Source organism: Bos taurus, chromosome 21 (genome assembly GCF_002263795.3).
Source record: "Bos taurus isolate L1 Dominette 01449 registration number 42190680 breed Hereford chromosome 21, ARS-UCD2.0, whole genome shotgun sequence".
Classification (NCBI taxonomy): domain Eukaryota; kingdom Metazoa; phylum Chordata; class Mammalia; order Artiodactyla; family Bovidae; genus Bos; species Bos taurus.
In genome coordinates, this window is record NC_037348.1 from 30,695,183 (window position 1) to 30,714,837 (window position 19,655).

The following is a 19,655-nucleotide window of genomic DNA, read 5'->3' on the forward strand; positions in this document are numbered from 1 at the left end:
TTCTGGAATTCTCTTGTTTTCTCTATGATCCAACAAATGTTGGTAATTTGATCTCTGGTTCCTCTACCCTTTCTAAACCCAGCTTGTACATCTGGAAATTCTTGGTTGTTAAAGCTTAGCTCGAAAGATTTTGAAGATAACCTTGCTAGTATGTGACATGAGCACAATTGTAGAGTAGTTTGAACATTCTTTGGCATTGCTCTTCTTTGAGATTGGAATGAAAACATTTCCCAGTCCTGTGGCCACCGCTGAGTTTTCAAATTTCGCTGACACAATGAGTGCAGCACTTGAACAGCATAATATTTTAGGACTTTAAATAGTTCAGCTGGAATTTCATCACCTCCGCTAGCTTTGTTTGTAGTGATGCTTCCTAAAGCCTGCTTAACTTCACATTCCAGGATGTCTGGCTCCAGGTGAGTGACCACACCATCATGGTTATTTAGGTTTTTAAGACCTTTCTTGTGTAGTTGTTCTGTGTATACTTGCCAGCTTTTCTTAATCTCTTCAGTTTCTATTGTGGCAAAGAGTCTTGTGTAACTCAATGAAGCTATGAACCATGCCATGCAGGACCACCCAAGAAGGATGGGTCATAGTGAAGAGTTCTGACAAAATATGGTCCACTGGAGAAGGAAATGGCAACCCACTCCAATATTCTTTCCTGAAGAACCCCATGGACAGTATGAAAAGCCAAAAAGATATGAGCACCCTGCTCTCATACCCGGTTGGAAGGTGCCCTATCTGCTACTGGGAAAGATCAGAGAACAATTACAAATAGCTCCAGAAAGAATGAAGTGGCTGGGCCAAAGTGGAAAAAATGCTCAGTTGTGGATGTTTCTGGTGGTGAAAGTAAAGTCTGATGTTGTAAAGAACAATATTGCATAGAACCTGGAATGTTGGGTCCATGAATCTAGGCAAACTGGATGTGGTCATGCAGGAGCTGGCAAGAGTGAACATCAATGTCTTAGCAATCAGTTAACTAAAATGGACGGGAACAGGTGAATTTAATTCAGATGACCATTATATCTACTATTGTGGACAAGAATCCCTTAGGAAAAACGGAGTAACCTTCATAGTCAACAAGAGTCCAAAATGCAGTACTTGGGTGCAGTCCCCAAAATGACAGAATGATCTCGGTGCATTTCCAAGGCTGACCATTCAACATCACAGTAATCCAAGTCTATGCCCAACCACTGAAGCCAAAGAAGCTGAAGTTGACCAGTTCTATGAAGACCTACAACGCCTTCTAGAACTAACATCAGAAAAAGATGTCCTTTTCATCAAAGAGGATTAGAATGCAAAAGTAGGAAATCAAGAGATACCCGGAAAAGCAGGCAAGTTTGGCCTTGGAGTACAAAATGAAGCAGGGCAAAGGCTAACAGAGTTCTGTCAAGAGAACATGCTGGTCATAGCAAAACCCTTTTTCCAACAACCCAAGAGACAACTCTATACATGGACATCGCCAGATGGTCAATACTGAAATCAGATTGATTATTTTCTTTGCAGCCAAAGATGGAGAAACTGTACAGTGAATCAGCCATCAATTCAGTTCAGTCCCTCAGTCGTGTCCGACTCTTTGTGATCCCATGGACTGCAGCACCCCAGGCCTCCCTGTTCATCACCAACTCCCGGAGTTTACTCAAACTCATGTCCATTGAGTCAGTGATGCCATAAGTATACATGTATACATATATCCATTCCTCCTGAACCTTCCTCTCATCCCCCACCCCACCCCTCTAGGTTATCACAGAGCACTGGGTTGAGCTCCCTGTTATACAGCAACTTCCCACTAGCTATCTATTTTACATATGGTAATGTATATGTTTCAACGCTGCCCTTTCAATTCATTCCACCCTCTCCTTCCCCCACTGGGTCCACAAGTCTGTACTCTATGTCTGTATCTCTATTCCTGCCCTGCAAATAGGTTAGCTGGCCTTTGTTGTGTCATAAACATCTTTGGCATCTCATGAAGTCTTAGCATGACGTTTTTAAACGCATCAAAACAAAACACAGATTACAGAGGAAACCAATTATGTCAAAATAATTACCAAAATATTTGTGAAATAGTAGTATATGTGCTTCTTTATGAATGCAGCAGGTCTAATAACTTCTAAATTTCAAAGTGGCGATACACATAAACAATATTTCAAATGATCTGCAACAGCTATAATGTGATAGGAGAATATCTGTGATTTGTATTGATAACAAAGCCACAGGTACTACTAATACTTCTGGCGCTTATTACCTACATTTATAATGAATGGAAATATTAAGTCTGCTGCTGCTAAGTCACTTCAGTCATGTCCGACTCTGTGCGACCCCATAGACAGCAGCCCACCAGGCTCCCTCGTCCCTGGGATTCTCCAGGCAAGAACACTGGAGTGGGTTGCCATTTCCTCCTCCAATGCATGAAAGTGAGAAGTGAAAGTGAAGTCACTCAGTCGTGTCCGACCCTCAGCGACCCCATGGACTGCAGCCTTCCAGGCTCCTCCATCCATGGGATTTTCCAGACAAGAGTACTGGAGCGGGGTGCCATTGCCTTCTCCAATATTAAGTCTAGTTAAAGGTTAAAGAAAATATATAATTATTTTCTACCAAAAATCACAGCTCCTTCAAAGGCCAGAAGCAGAGCAAATCGGGAGAGAACTGCTAATGCAATTGCCTGCCGTTTAAATATCTATAAGTTGTGATCTTGTAGATCAGGAGGGATGGAAAGGATTTTAGAAAAAAATCAAGTGAAAATCCAAGCTAACTGTGAAATAAGTCAGGTGTACAGCCTGCCCTGAAAAGCTCTGCAGAGCATAAGGGGGCCACCCTGAGAGGCAGCAACCCTGCAGAGAAAGAGCTGTTCCCGGAGAGTGGCTTGCTGCCTTTCCAGCCAGCCCCAGACCCAGCCAGAGGCTGAGGCTGAGGTAAGTAAAGTGATACAAGGTCACAGTTCCCACTGTGACTTCCTGCTCGACTCCTCCCCTCTTCCCTTCACTCAGAGTCACAGGTCTGAGCATTTTAAAAGGGAAAGGAGCCTTGCAGGTCTACCCCACACCTCTCTCCCTCTACACAACCCCATCATGGAGTCAACAGGCCTCTGGTTGCACACCTCCAAACACAGGGAGCTCACCACTTCCTTGAGAGGAAGAGCTGCCTCTGCTCCAGTTCCAGGAAGACTTTGTCAACTTCCTAGGAAACACCTGAGTCAGTGGGTGCGGAGTAGGGTGCGGGTGTAAGTCTTGCTTGTCAGCACAGGTAGAGGGAGGGGGGCATCTATGGGCTGTGTCTGTCCTGTGAGGGCTCTCAAGGAACTCCAAGTGGGCTTCCTGTGGTTCCTTCCCTGAACCCCATCTGGCAAAGCCTAATGTCAGGAAGCCCATGTCAGGCTGTGTGAAGTTTATCCTAGCCTGCCCCCACTGGCCCCCACAGCTGACCCCTCACTCTCCTCCTCGTTGTCCTCCCTTCTCCTGCCCAACCTGCAGTCTGGTCACATGGTGTCTTTCTCTTACGGCCAGATCCCTCGCTCCACCCCCAAAGACTCTCCCACTCTCGGATCAGCTTGCCTTCCTTCTGTCCTCCTTGTCCCCACCGACAGACCCCCAGGCCCCTCTCGTTTTCAGATTGGGTATATAAGGATTAAACAGCTTGGGCTTTAGGGCCAGAATGCCTGGGTTCAATCTTGGCTGCTCCACTCTGCAACTCTGGGTAAATTATAAATGGTAAATAATATACATAAGAGGTTATGGTAAATGACATCTCTGGGTTAATAAGATAATTCCCTTATCTCTAAATTGGGGATAATCATGGTACCTTCCTTTTAGGTTGATATGAGGATTAAAAGAATTAATACATATAATGGGCTTAGAACAGTGCCTCTCACATAGCAAATAATAAATGTTCGCTATTATTACTCTTACAATTATTTTCTGGGAAGTTGTAAACATACAGCACAGCCACAAATCACCTTTAGGAAACTCAAAAGTATCAAGGTCTTCTTCCCTCACTGGCTCCCTGGACACCTAAACATATTTGCATCTCTGAAGCTAATAGACAGGGGAACCCTTAGACATCATCCAGAAATGATCTACTGTGTGCATTTCCTCACAAGGAAACTTCTAGAAAATTATGAGGACCCTTCATCTTCTAAAGCAGTGATCTCACATACCCATCATTAAAAAATGCTTGTTGTGCACCACCATATGGAGAAGGAAATGGCAACCCACTCCAGTATTCTTCCCTGGAGAATCCCATGGACAGAGGGCCCTGGCAGTTCCTCTGAGCAACTCCATATGTGACTATTATTTATAAATGATGTGTACGTACTACTCTGCTAATAGATTTGTGTATCTTATAGAACAAATACAGAAATAGAATTTTAAAAAGATGAAATATGGCCTTGGTGGTCTGGTGGTCCAGCAGTGAAGAATCTGCCTTGCAATCCAGGGGACACTGGTTTGATCCCTGGTCCAGGAAGATCCCATATGCCATGGAGCAACTAAGCCTGTGTGCCACAACTCCTGAAGCCCGTGTGCCCTGGAGCCCATGCTCTGCAGTAAAAGAAGCCACCTCAATGAGAAGCCCACGCATCACAATTAGAGAATGGCCTCTGCTCGCCGCAGCTAGAGAAAGCCCACACATCAGTGAAGACTCAGCACAGCCACAGATAAATACATAAATGAATTCTTTTTTAAAAGATGAAATAAAAATAAATATAATCAGGAGGTCTAATATTTTCATTCCATATCCCAGTGGATGGGATTGCTCACTTTCTGGTATACACGAATCCCAGATCCTAACATCTCCAAATTTTTGTTTTGGTTTTAAACATTTGGAGAGATGCAGTGATGAACGTATGGCTGGAGCCATGCACTGAGAAACACAACTGCGCAGAATACTTGTGATCATGCTGCAGAGGGATTAATGCTGTTTTACACAGAGAAGGAAACTGACCCTAAGAAAGGGAAAGTGATTTCTCCAGTGTCAGTCAGCAAATTGCAGAGTCGGATTGAGACCCAGGCTGAATTGGGAGATGGCTATATCTTTTTTTATTCCCAAGTCCATAGTTTTAGGAGAGGGAAAGTTAGGGAATAGAAAGTCACAGGAAGGACAGGGGTGGCTGAGAGGGGTGGGGACAGAACTCTTACTGGGCCAGAGGCAGGAGTTTGGGTTCATATCCAAACCCACAGGGATCCCACTGCTCCTTCTCCAGCTGGTCTGGGGAGGCTGAGTCAGGAAACTTCCTGGAAAATGGCTTCCTACAGAGCAACCTGGGTCCCTGGGTAGTCCCCACCCAGTCTGGGCAGTCTCCACCCAAAACACAGTCCAGAACTGTGGAGCCACCAGCTTGGGGCTTTACTGCTGTTGGCCAGAGGGTGGCAGTCACTGCCTGCCCTTGGTCACTCGGCCCATGCAGGCAGAAAGGGATGGAGTAGCTGAAATGGGCTGTCCTGGGCTCCTCCAGATGCCAGAGGCAGAAACTGCCTACTGCTCAGTCCCTGCTATGGGACCCCAAGCAAGGGAGTCTCAGGCCTCAAATTCCTTACCTTGAAAGTGGAGGTCATAATACCATGTCCTAAACCGCTAATGGTTTTCAAAATGTGGTTCCCAAATCAGTAGCATCAGCATCACCTGGAAAATTTTCAAAATGCAAAATTCTCAGGCCCCATCACAGACCTGAGGCTGGCCCCAGCAGTCAGGGGCCCTCCAGGGTGACAATGATACAGGTGAACATGTGCAAACCACTGATCTCAACCAAACGAGAAGATGGAGGAGGAAGCCGGCTATCAAGGATTATTGTTATGCTCCTTGGAACAGGGTAGTGGTTCTCACAAAGCCTGGAGGGAGGAGGATAGAAACCCCATTTTCTTCAGGGGCCTTGGAGACCGAGCTATGGGATTCCCCTTGGTAATCCCTGTAGGTGTAGTCTAGGAAGATCCCCCAAGGGAGTGCGAGCAGATGGTAGAAGCAGGGAAAGAGAGCCTGGGGAGGTGCAGCTGAGGCCCTCACCCTCCGCACACACCTGACCTAAGGGCTGCAGCCTGTGGATCGGCCTGGGGAACTGATTGGCCTTGCACCCAAGCACTGGTTCTATTCTATTCAATTCACCCTCTGCACACACCTGACCTAAGGGCTGCAGCCTGCTGAACGGCCTGGGGAACTGATTGGCCTTGCACACAAGCACCGACCAGCCCAGCGTGGTTCTATTCTATTCAATTCACCAGCTGCTGGCCAGGGGTTGACTGTCACCTCCTGCCCAGGGCTATTGTGCCAATGTCCACCAGCTTGGCTTGTATGGGGTTAGGCTGGAAACACACAAAGGCATCAGATGGAAATGCTGCTGCTCCCAGTGATTCTCACCAGGCTTCTAGACCATCCTCAAAGGAATCAGCCTTTGAATCAGAAAAGCCATAGCCTGTCTGCTTTTCCCTACCTTAGAAGTCTAGGAATGACAAGTCCCCATTTTATAGAAGAGGGCTTCCCAACTGGCTCTAGTGGTGAAGAATCTGCCTGGCAATGCAGGAGATACAAGAGACACAGGTTTGATCCCTGGGTTGGGAAGATTTCCTGGAGAAGGAAATGGAAACTCACTCCAGTATGCTTGCCTGGGAAATCCCATGGAAAGAGGAGCCTAGTGGGCTACAGTTTGTGGGGTCACCAAGAGTCGGACATGACTGAGCACACAGCACACAATTTTACAGAAAAGTTGGCACAGTGAACAAGGTTAATACAGAACACCTAGTAAAGCCACGGAAAAATGGGAATGGGAACCCAGTCTCCCTGAGGCCCTGGGCAGGTGGTATCTCTGACCCTGAGGGCCAGAGTCCCACCTCTTCCAACTACCTGCAGTGCCCACACCACTCAAGAAGGGGCAGGAGCCAGGGGCGAACTCGCTGTAGACTAGGGGGCTGGGTCACACTCCTGGGGGAGTGCAGCTGTGCTGAGGGAGAGACAGGGGCTGGGCAAGCCCGGTAGGATCTAGAATTCTGCTGTAGCTGGGCACTTACCGAGTGACACAGGAAGCAGCAAAGTCAGGCTGCAGAAACAGGCTGCTGAAGAAACAGAGAGTGTCAGAGGATGAGCCAAGGAAGCCAGGATGGTGGGCTGTTAAGAGGAGGCTCTGTGTCCAATAATGTGGTGGGAATTGGGTGGGAAGCTGTAAGCCAGTCCCACAGTCTGCAGAGAATGAGACAGGACAGGTTGGTAGGTGAGGGTGATGAGGAAGGTAGAGGGCTGGGGGTCTACCTGGATGATGAGAGTCTCAGAGGAGCAGGAGGAGGAGGAGCAGAGGTTCCATCCATGCGCTGGTGAATGTTTAACAACAGGCTCTTCAGAGAAAGCATCAAAACCTGGTTCATAACATAGGCCAATTACTGTGGTGTAAATATAGCTCCCGTGGGTGATTTCAAGTTACTGACATGATGTCACTGATCAGTGCACAGCATCTGCTCTGGTAAGCTGATATGTGAGGTTTCAGCACACCACTGGTGATTTTTGACCCAGGGTATGCCCGGGATGTCCATATCCCATGGTGTCCACTCCAGAGGCTGCTCTGGGAAAAGCAGCGTCCGAGTAAGGGACTGTGAAATTTAGGAATGTTTACTTGCAAAGTTAGGGGCAGTAAGGATTGATAGCAGAGTGTGGAAGGCAGGATTGGAAGGAAATGCTGAGCAGAGGGGCCTGGACTTGGGAGGCAAAGGGGCACACCAAGCCCTGGGAAGAGAACTCACTGCCAGGGGAACTTGGGGATCTCTTCCCCCCAACAGCTTAAGCCCAGAATCTCTTGCCAGGACAAACAGGTGCCAGCACCAAGCTGGAAAGCTTGGGAAAGCACCAGGTATTCTGTATTGAATGCACTTCTGAAGGACAAAGGGAATAAAACAAAACAAAACAAAAAAACAAAAGGAGCTTTAAAACAGCCTCGCCACAAAGCTCCCCACCTCCCACAGCCCTGACTCAGGGAGGGAGCTGAGGTCCAAGCCGCACACCAGACAGGAATTTCAAGTGCATTCCTGGGATGCTCCGTTCAGCTGAAAGTATCAACATTTTCCTTGTCTGCCACTGCACCAGAGTTAAGAGCAGAAGAAAGAAAGCACGTAGAGAACCTGCTGGGCAGTTATATCAAAGATGCCCCAGGAAGCTGTGTGGTGTGGCAGCCAGGACAGGGAACTTCACACTGGGAACTGTTATCATTCTTGCCCTTGTTATTGATAAAATTCCCATTTCCTAGCACTTATTGTATGCCACGCATGAAGCTGGCACTTCACCCAAATTGTCTCCTTTAGCCACTAGAGGATCTAGAAGGGAAGGTCTCTGGCTGGCCTCTGCCAGAGCCCTCTCTGGGCCTTAATTTCCTCATCTGTCTGTCCAGGGAGCCCATCGGCTCTGAGGCACCTTCCAGTCTTGACCTTCAGATCCACCTTGGCTGTTCTGGACCGAGGTGTCCTGCCGGCTGGTTGGCCATGTCGGCTGTGAGCTCCCTGTGTTGCACATGAGGGGTACTTTCTGCACAGCTCTGAGTATCCCTCAGCCTCACCTCTCAGTCCAGCCACACCCGCACGCCCTGCTCAGCACAGGTTTCTGTCAGCTCAGCCCAAGTGGAAGCCGATGGCATCTCCCCTCTCCGCGACTCTCCACCTTCCTGCCTGGGGAGCTGCTCCACATTCGCCAGGAAGGGTGGGGGAATCACGGCTGGTGGGGTGGCCCTAACCAATGTGAGGGGAAGCCACTGCATAAGTGTTCCCCCAGTTCTGAGTCACCTGTTGCATGACCCTTCAAAGGCCCCACGGGGTCAAACGCCAGCCACCGGCTCTGGGGGCCAGCCCAGTAATGCATCCTTGGTTTGGCCTTCCCTTCTCCCCTGTTTCACCCCTCTCTCTCCATCCTGCTCTTGGGATCGCTTTTCTAATAAGCTCCCAGTTTGGCAGTCTTGGCCTCAGGCTCTGCTCTGAGGGGGAATCCAGGCTGAGTTTCCAAGGACCCATGGCTGAGGATAATCCACCATTTGACAAAGTGGGGGTGACTCCGTGTCCTAGTGAAGTTCTCATTCCCCTGCATTCAGATGACTTTTGGAGGAGTAAGAAGGCCCATGGAACCAGGGAATCTCTGAGGAGCCTTGCTCAGCCCTGGGGAAGGGGATATAAGAGGAAGGTCTGGAGCCAGGGGAGATCAATGAGGACCCTGTGCTGGGTGGGTAGGAGTGTTGATGAAACGATGAAACCTCATCACATTGGTGGGGAGAGGGGTGGGTCGTTGCTACTGAGGTGTCCTGTGCATGCAGAGCTGAGTTCTTCTCTGAACAAAAGCCTTGATGAAGAGGAACTGACCAGGTCCTCCGTAGACCTCAATTCCAGAACCGGGGAGAATGAGGCTGGGGTAGGGGGTGCCAGGCAGTAGATACCAGCTGTGGGCACTCAGTCATGAGACGGAAGATTCTGCCCTGCCAAGGTTTCCTGGAGGAGAGGCAGTATTCAGGTGCGGGGAGGAGGTTATACTCCCTGGAACAGCTAGCCGTAAGACAATAGTGTTTCGAGGAAGGAATGGAGACGCAGATGTGGAGAATGGACCTGTGGCCCTGGTCGGGGGAGAGAGAGTGGGACAAGTGGAGAAAGAGACCTCATTTTATCTGCACTGTCAGGTGTAAGGTGGCTGGCTGGGGAGAAGTAGCTGTGTAGCCCAGGGAGCCCAGTCTGGCGCTCTGCGATGGCCTGGAGGGCTGGGATGGGGGAGGGGGAGGAGGAGGCTAGGGAGGGACAGGATATATGTCTGGTGGTAGCTGATTCACATTGTTGTATGGCAGAAACCCACACAACACTGTAAAAATTGAAAAACAAAAACAAGATAATAGCATCTTTGACCTGCAGAGACGTGGGGGTTTGGAGTGGGAGTGGTGGTGCCTAAGCCTCCTCCACAGACTTCTGCCAGGCAGTGCTGGTCAGAGGAGTGAATGCAGGCTCTGACCTCAAGGTGGGGCCACAGAGGGGTGTCTGAACTCCCAGCCAGAAGGTTCTTTGTCACAAGCACAACCAGTCCACAGGGCAGGGACTGCCTCCTAGGGGTGAGCCTCTTGTTCTGGGGAAGATGTACAAGGTGTAGTCTAACAGCCTGATGTGGGACTGGCAGAGCAGAGCCCAGGACCACCACAGTGTAGCCTCGGGGCTCTCCCTGCCCTGTAGGTACTGTCTCCTCCTCTGTAGTCACTTTGGATTTGCTCCTGTTACTGAGCTGCTGACGGCAGGGCTGCAAAAGGCTGAAGGGAGCTTAGACTCAGGACAAACTCTCAGCCCAGCGCTGCTCCATCCCCCCAAATCCACTGAATCCACACCAGGATCTCCCCCTGGGCAACCCTGTACTCACAGCCCCCAGACCTTGGGGACTTCTGCTATGCAGAGCTGTAGGGTCCACTTAAAGTCCTCGCCTATTGAGTGTGGGACCCTCAGTCTGGGGTGTGGCCCTGCCTCTTTGGCCTCAGTGGTTGCTTTTCCTACATGCAGACTCCTCTCCCCTCACTGTGGCTTCTCCTCTCACAGTCTCCAAGTCCAGCTGGTCATCAATGCCCTGTTCAAGCCATGCAGGAATCCTTCTCTGAGGCCCCTTCAGGGGCTCTTTTTGTTCAGGTCCAGGAGTGGAGACAAAGCCACTGTGACGGGAAGGTGGAGGGAGGGCAGTGATAGGATTAGATGTGCTCAGGTGACGGACCAGTGGGGTGTCTGGGTGCTGGAGGCTGTGCCCCACAAGGTGACCTCACTCCGTGACGTAGCCTCAGGACATGGAACCAGAAAGATAGAGTGGGGGAAGCAAGGCTAAGGGTTGGGGGCTGTTGAAATCTCCATGACAACCAGGCTGAGGCTACCAGGATGTGGCTAACCCTGTTGTAGTTCAGTCGCTCAGTCACATCTGACTCTCCGACTCTATGGATCGCAGCACGCCAGGCCTCCCTGTCCTTCACCATCTCCTGGAGTCTGCTCAAACTCACGTCCATTGAATCGGTGATGCCATCCAACCGTCTCATCCCCGTCATCCTTTTTCCTCCCGTCTTCAATCTTTCCCAGCACCAGGGTCTTTCCCAACAGTCGACTTTTCACATCAGGTGGCCCAAGTATTGGAGCTCCAGCTTCAGCATCAGTCCTTCCAATGAATGAATATTCAGGGTTGATTTCCTTTAGAAGTGACTTCTTTGATCTCCTTGTAGTTCAAGGGACTCTCAAGAGCCTTCTCCAGCACAATTTGAAAGTATCAGTTCTTTGGTGCTGAGCTTTCTTTATGGTGCAACTCTCACATCTATACATGACTACTAGAAAAACCATAGCTTTGACTATATGGACCTTTGTTGGCAAAGTGATGTCTCTGTTTTGCAATATACTGTCTAGCTTTCCCTATTGTGGGAAGGGGGCTGAGGCAGAGGTTCATGAGGAGAATGGAGGGCTTTCAGCAAGTCCTGCTGCGATGTGGGCTGGGCAGTTCAGAATGGAGAGGCCACACTGTCCTCTCTACCCTGCGCCTCTCCCCAGGCGCCCAGGGCCTCGCCACTCTAGAACCATGCTTCTTGCCCTCCTGGCGGGAGCTGGGCCTCTGGAAGTCTGTCCCTCCCTGTTTCCTGGCCCTCCTCTCTCTTTGTCCCCAAGCCAGAGGAGTGCCACAGGCAGCCTGATGTCCTGAAACCGACTTCGTTGTCAGGCTGGGTTCTAACCTGGATTTGGCCACTACTGTTAGAAGTGCCTTCAGCTATTTATGTCTCAGTTTTCTCATCTGTAAGAGACGAGAGCTTCTTGGGGTGATTATGAAGATTCAGCTGATGCGATGACTACGCCACACTTGGCACAGGCCTTGGCTCCCAGCAAGCGCTCCATACATAGGAGCCGTTAGGAGTTGAGTCACTAGTTTTTGCGTCATCTTTCATTTTGCTGAAAGGCAAACTGAGGTCTAAAGAGAGGGCAAGTCTGACAGAGACTCTGAGACGGGCCAGCAGCACAGCTGAGCTCTTGGAGCCTACTCCACCCAAAGCCCTTTTTGGCTTCAGTGAGGGGCCAGCTATGACTTCAGGACTGCTGGCGCCTCCTCCATCCCATCTCCCACCCTCCACATCTGCTCTGTATCTGCTTTTAAGAAGGGCCTGGCCTTCAGGGGTTTTGCCAAGGTGGGGGACCAGGCCCTGGGCTCCAGGGAAGGCCTAGGCTCTGTGCTGGCTCTATGGGAGGATGGGCTGGAGTCACTGGCCTTGCCCTTCAGAGGACGGGAGGCCCCACTGTGCATCAGAGCCCTTCTGATGGGTTTGGGAGGGCAGTTAGGAGACCTGGGCTCTAGCCTCAGCTCTGCCCCCAACCAGCCATGTGCTTGGAGCACATCGTGGCTCTTCCTGAGACCCCATTTTCTTAATCACACAAATACAGGCACTCTGTGGTGGCCAAGATCTTCAATAGCCCAGTGGCCTGGCAGGGGATGGTTCTGTCCTCACAGAAAGTGATGGTTCCTGGGGCCAGGCCTCTGGGGGTGGGGGTTCCTGCTCTGTAGTGGCTGCCTCAGCAGACCCCCTGTCACTTAATTTGGCAGCTCAGTGTCCAGGGGCAAGTGGTCTTTGAGAGGCATAACGTATCTGTGTCAGAAATGAGTTATGTGATTCGCCATGGGGCCACAATCATGCCTCCAGCTCTATGCCCTCCCCCAAGAGGCTTGCTTTGTCATCCGGTCCCTGTATTTGCATGCGCCATTGCCCGGCCACCCCTTGGTCAGCTGGTGGCCACAGGGGACTCATTGGAGGCCCATTATCGGCCATTGGTTGTAAGGGATGATGGAGGGCAGGCCCATCTGCACACACATTAGGCCTTTGTCTTGGAGGTGGTGGCGAAGATGAATGAGGCCTGTCGCTAGGCTTCTGCTGCCTGGGGGAAATCAGGGGTCTGAGACAGACCCTGGGCTGGATACTGAGGGAAGTGGCCTGCACTCACCTCTGCAGACAGAACCAGATGAAAGAGGCTTGAACAGAGATAGCTGGGAGGAGGCAGTAGTGACGAGGCACACCAGAAAAGCCACACAAGCTGACTGGAGGCATTTCTGCTGGGCCTGTGCCAGTGCTTCTCCCATTACAGCTGACGCTTGATAGAACTGGGTTCCATTTGCATTGGGTTAAGTCCAGGCTGACGAAATCCTCAGACCAGCTGATTCACAGTCTTCAGTATATGGTGGGGAAACTGAGGCCTGAGAAAGCCAGGGGCTTGCCCAAGGGGGCTTCAGGAATCAGCAGCAGAACCAGGACATGAACTATTGTGATGAACTTCCATAGATACCCCCGCTTCATTTGGTGCAGAGCCAGCTCAACACACCCCCAATGACCCTGAAGTTCAGGTTCCCAAGGGCTGCAGAGGGCAGAATGTGGCTTTTGCTCATTTCTGGGCCTTTAAGAGTTGAGCCTGAGGCTGGGGTGGCCTCTAGATGTGGGAGGCTGCCTCGTTTCAGAGGTTGAGGCAGGGCCAGCAGCCCAGCAGAGATGGGAACAGAGGACCTGAAGCCAAGACAGCTGCTTCCAGCCTGCCTCCGTCAGCTTGTTATAGCTCACCTACCTCCCATGGAGCTGGGGCACAGTCCTAGCTCCTTGACCTGGTGCCCGAGGCCCTCTGCCCCCTTCATGTGCCCATCTCAGGAAGGCAGCTGGTCTCAGTGCCACTGGCCCTGGGGAATCTTCCTCTAGACTCTCAAAGTGCACTGTTCCAAGGGCTGACATACTGCCTGGTTTTAAGCAGTATGTCAGTAAAGATCATCATTTCCATGCCTCTCCTTTGACTGAATTACATACACTCAGTGCCTGACCTGGTTCCCCAGTCCCAACACCAGCAGAGGAGCTCAATGAATGAAGGAAGGAAGAACATGACTAAAGGCCCAACCCTTCAGGAAAGTGTTTCGGGCATATGTGCCAAGAGCCCTGGAATGGCCCTACCCTCTGTCTCAGCAATCCCACTCCTGGAACAGTTTCTAAGGAAGTAATCCGAAAACAGAAGGGGAAAAACCTACAGAGACACAGATGCTCGTTGCAATGCTCTTCATGGTGTTAAAGACATTTTTCTAAATGTCTAATAGAAGGGGACTGCTTGTTAAGTAAAGTAGTGTACATCCACATGATGGAATTCTCCACTCTGGATATTCTGACATTGGGAGGAAAAAGGAAGAGGAGGAGGGTATTTAATTCTGGAACATTTGAATATTATGTGAGTGCATTACGTCTGAAGTGCATTACCTTTTAAAAAAATTTTATTTGGCTGCCTCAGGTCTTTGTGGTGGCTCACAGGGTCTTTGATGCATCATGTGGGATCTTTCCTTGTGGTGCACCAACTCAGTAGCTGCAGCACATGGCATCTGGGATCCTAGTTCCCTGACCAGGGATCGAACCCACATCCTCTGCATTGCAAGGTGGATTCTTAACTACTGAACTGCCAGACGAGTCCTTGAAGGGTCACTTTTTGATCTACTGCTTTTCTACCTACACATTGATGATAATTTTCTGGATTCTCAATTTTGTCCTACTGATCTGTTTATGCCTATGCCAATGCCCAAGATTTTAAAATACTAAAGATTTCCAAAGTATTTTATGTCTGGTGAGATGAGTTCCTCCTCTTTGCTTTTTCTTTTTAAAATTGTTTTGGTGATCTTTGTATATTTATTCTTCCACATAAATTTTAGAGACAGCCTTCCAAATATAAAAAAATCCTATTACTATTTTGATTAGATTTGAATTTATAGAGTATCTTAGGGTAGAAAACTATATGATATTGAGTCATCCCATTGCATTATTTTTGAAAATTTAAAAAAAGTAAAGTGAACACCATACTGCAACATGGAAACTGCTTATGCTATAAAAGTAAGAAAATATATATAGTTCCTATTTGAGGGGAAAATTGGAAGGAAATGTAAAAATACAAACAGGGATTATTTTTTTCGATTTTATAATTTTTCTGTAAAATAATTTAATCTTTAAAATATGTGCACATATTTTTAAAAAGAAGGACATTGACAAAGGAGAACATATCTCCAAAATGAAGCCCAGGGTAAGGAAGAAACTCAAATGTGTTTCATCAGAAAAGACTAGGGAGGGTGCTGGGGACAGGAATCTTGGGGAGGAGATGGCACAGTTCAGTCACACCTTCTGGCTGAAACGTCTGCATTGCTGCTGTGGCTGAGGCCAGAGCCCACAAAGGCAGAACCAGCTGAGCGAGGAAAGGTGGATGAGCCAGGGCATCTCACAGGCTGTGCCGCTGATGCTCAGTAGCTTGGGCTTTCTGGGAGGGGGCACGCCTAGGAATTGCAGGCAGAATGCACAAACGGTGGAGAGGGTCTGGTGTACAGCCTGGGAATCTGGACGTCTCCACACATGGGCTGAGGAGCCCTTCTGCACCCACCCACACCACTTGATGCCTGGCGGTGGACTTGCCTCTTGGAGGGTCTCTGGTGAGCAGTGCTAAGGGCTGGTGTGGGTTGGGGAGAAGAGGCCCAGCACAAGTCAACTCAGAACAGCTCGACAGCCGAAAGCCACATCTACACAAGGGTCAACAGAGCCCCATTTTGGTGACTGAACCACAGACAGCTGGGCAACGTGAAACAGCCCATCATTTACTGATCTCTTCCGTCGTCCTCCAGAAAGTTGGCAATGCCTAGATGAGATTTCCTAAGGCTCTTCATAAGTTATGCATACGGGCTTGATGCCCAGGATGTGAAGCTGTCAGGTCAGGGTTTTCAAAGTGCGCATATGAACAGCAAAACAGGGTTGTCATTTCCAGGTTAGCAATCCTGGCATCTAAAAAGTGGGCAGCACCAGTATCCCCATCCATTGTCTTACTTTAACTTTACACACACCCCATCCAAGGAGGGGTTGGACTCCATAGTTTATAGAGGAGGATGCTGAAGTTCCTTGAGAAGGGAACTGACTTGGCCCTAGCCCCATGGCAAGAGAGCGATACAGCCCACATCAAACCTGGGTCTGCCGCACAAGTGCACCAACAGGCTTCTTGGTGACCCCACAGCATTCTGTGGTTTTCTAGCGGTTAAAACAAATTTCCAAGCAGACATTTTATTCTCCCACCCAACAATCCCACTCCCCATCCCCACACTGAGGGTGATGCCTCCAGGACAGTCATGTCAGCTGTCAGGGGCGATGGATGTGTCAAGGCAGAGAAAGAAGATGGGTGGGCCGTGATTAATGAGTTAGTGAGTCTGATACCCCCTTTGTGGGCTGGGCGGATGGCTCTAATGACTGCGGGGCCTAGCCTCCCTGAAGGCCAGCAGCCCAGTCTCTACTATTCTTCATTTATGCCCCCGCCCTCCGCCGAAATGACTTTTCAGGGAACCCCCACCTCCCCTTGTAAGATCCACTCTCCCCACCTCTGAAGCACCCATGCCAAATAGAAAGAGAGGCATCTGAGCTTTGTTAGGGACAAGCCAAAGGCGGCATCAATAATGGCCGCATTTCAAGGAGAGGGAAAGGGCAGGAGGTGGGTAAAGGCCTTTCCAGCCAAAGTGTGAGGTCACCTGGGCCCAGAAGAGCCTCCAACTCAGGTGAAGGCAGGAACTCCATCCCAAGGGTCTCACTTGCCTCGTGAAACAGGTGTTGCCCCACTTCTTGGATCATATTTTTGCTTCTCTCTACCGTGGGGAAAATAGGACACAGAGAATGATGAAAGGCCTCGGACAAAGCCCCTAACCACCATTACCACCTGCCCCACCCCCAGGGGAGGGGAACAGATTAGGAGCCTGATAAGCTCATCAGATCCTGGGGCCTCCCACTGGACTCCAGAGAAGCAGCATTGATTGGAACCGGGCCCCAGATGCAAGGGGCTCCAGCCTCCCCCTCTGCCTTTTCCTCCTCTGTCCTGTCCACCCCCATCTCCAGGGTGTTGGCCCTGAGGAGCACAGCAGACAAAGGCCTGGGAAGGCAGGGACGTGTGCAGCCCCCAGAACAGCTGCTCTATGGACATGCATACTTGTGGAATCAGCCAAGAACCCACCTATAGAAGTCCTCTTATTCAATCACCGACCTATCTACTCATTGGACATCACCAAAGTCTGCTCTGTACTGTGCCCTGGGCTGGACACTCAACCAGAGCTGCTCTTAGACTAGGCAGAACACAGAGGTATAAATATACAGGATGGTGATGCTCTGAGAGTGGTATGATGGGGGCTGCTGGGTGCCAGAGGCAAGGGTCTGGGAAGATTTCAGAACTGGGGACAGGTGAGCTGGGTTTTGGATTGTAACAAAGGAGTCTTGTCAAGCAGATAGAAGGGGGAGCAGTGTAAAACAGAAATGAAAAGTGGGACAGATACAGGGAAATGAGGGGAGGTGGGGTGGAGGGACCCAGATCACAAAGGCGCTTGAAGCTGGGGCGAGGACTCGATTCTGAAGCTGGGGGCCACATTAGAAGGGTTTCAGGCAGTGGAGGTCACAGTCAAATCTGTGAGCTGCTGAGTAAAGATTAATTTGAGAACTGGGAGACCCATGGAGGCTGCCCCTAAGAATCAGGACAAGGCCTGGCCTGGGCAGTGGCTGAGGGCACACAGGGAGGTGTGAGGACAGAGATGGCCATCCATGGTAGTGTCGCCAGGGCCTGTCCTCATCTGCTGGGTGGGTACCCCACAAGGTCAGCCCTGCCTGGACTCTAAGAGAGCCGCAGGGGCAGCTTGAGATAGTCTTCCACGCCAGACCCCAAGACTGAGGGTCTGCCCAGACAGCCAGCTGCCTTTGGTCCCCTGCATGTGACCACCAGCCCCCAGGCTGCAGCACCCCACCCCACCCTGGGCGAACACACGAACATTCCCGGCCTGCACTGTATCTCGGGGAGAAGTGCCCACCATTGGTCCCCCGGGGTGAGAACCTCTGAGCCAATCTGGGAACTGAGCTGAAAGAATGAAATGGTCCATTTCCAAACTCTGTTCCAGAAAAAACCTCTAGCTGAGAGTAAGCCGATTCACAGTCAGTCCCAGTTTTGACTGTGTTCTAGGCATGTCCCTTTTCCTCTCAGAGCCTCGATTTCCTCATCTGTATGGTGAGAGAGTTAGCCCTTCCAGCCTTGACTGTGTGTTACATTCCTCAAAATGCACAGAATTTTTTACGGCTTCCCCAGCACTTGCAGCATCCCATGAGACTGATGGAATAGGTATTAATGTGTGCACGATGTAGATGCTAAAACTGAGGCCCGATGACCTACCCAAAGTCAGGAAGCACATGGCAGCAGAGCCCATAAAAGAACCCCGGGCTCCTGCTCCTCCATCTGACGCCCTTCCCTCAGAGCAACGCCATCTGCCTTGCTCACGCTGGTGGGAAGATGTTTGGTAATTATGGTCCACTATTCTCCTATGTGTTTGTTTCTGAGTGGGGCTAGGGAGGAGACAGGCCTTCCCATGGGGTCGTCCCTTGCTCCCTAGAATAACTAGCATGAGTCAGGCCTCTGCTCCCGGGGCGGGGGGTGGGCCTCCTCAAAGACCCGTTAATGAACTGTGGTCCAAACCCAACATGAAGCGTGGCCTCCGATCTCCAGCCTGGGTTCCATGGAAGGGAAGGCGGGCTGTGTCCAGGCCTGGAGCCCCTACTGCTCCCAAATCCTGCAGGGACACAGGGTGTGGACAGACCCACGAGGACGGGGGTGTTAAGCTGCCAGGTGGCTGACTCTGCCCGAGAGATGCTGCGGGCAGAGCAGAGCTCTGCTGAGGTAACAATGCGGCCATGAATCATATTTACAAACACTCCAGTGAGCAGGAGAAGGACATTAATTAAATATTCACATCCTGCAGGGCCTCGGGGAGCTGTGAGGATGAGGACATGATTGCAGCCCAGCGGGAAGCGCCGTGCTGCCGGAATGCAGGCAGCCATCCGTCTCCTTCAGCAGCCGGCAGGTCTTATTATGATGATTAATTTTCAAGTTATCAGCAGTAACGCAATCATCCTCCTAGGCCAGGAAAACCCTCTTCATCACTCAAAGCCCAGGCTGGGGCAGCCTCAGGAGGCAGAGGGGGGCACTGAGCTTGTCACTGGGGTGACGAGAGAGAAGCAAACCAGCCCCCCAGCTCTCAGGATCAAAGGCCTGCCTGTGCAGGGCCATGTGGTCTGACCCCAAGGCCCGAGGCCCAAGGCCCCTCAGGTGGGGCTCCCAGGGCTCGCCCAGCTGCCTTTTGATGCTCCCAGGGCTGGCCCAGCTGCCTTGTTGATGGGGAGGAGAGAATGGATTCTCCCGGACATCTGGGAGGGCTGAGGCAGCTGTCCTGCCCATCAGCCCCGCAGAAGGAGCCTGGGGGCTTCTATAGACCCACTCGCCCCACACCCGTCAACCTCGATCAAGGAGGGCAGCAGGGAGCTGGGGGCTGCTGGGGCCATTGCAGCATTGTCCTGGAGACGCCTGGTCTGGGGATGAGGGAGAAGGAGGCAGGCGTTTCTCTCATCTGAAGAACCATTAATCCTGCTACAGTGATCGAGCACCCGTGACGAGCAGGCTTTGTGCTGCGCCCGCACGTGCCGGGCAAGGGGCGGCAAGAGGTAATTGATCAGGGATGAACGGGTGTCTCTTCCTTTGTGAACTTTCAAAGGCACCATTTGGTATCCCGAGCAGGGCGATCGATGAGAGGCAGCTGACCCCCCTGTGGCCACCTCCAGGCAGCAGGTGGACAGGCCCAAGTGGGGGACAATCGGGGGCCAGCTCTGT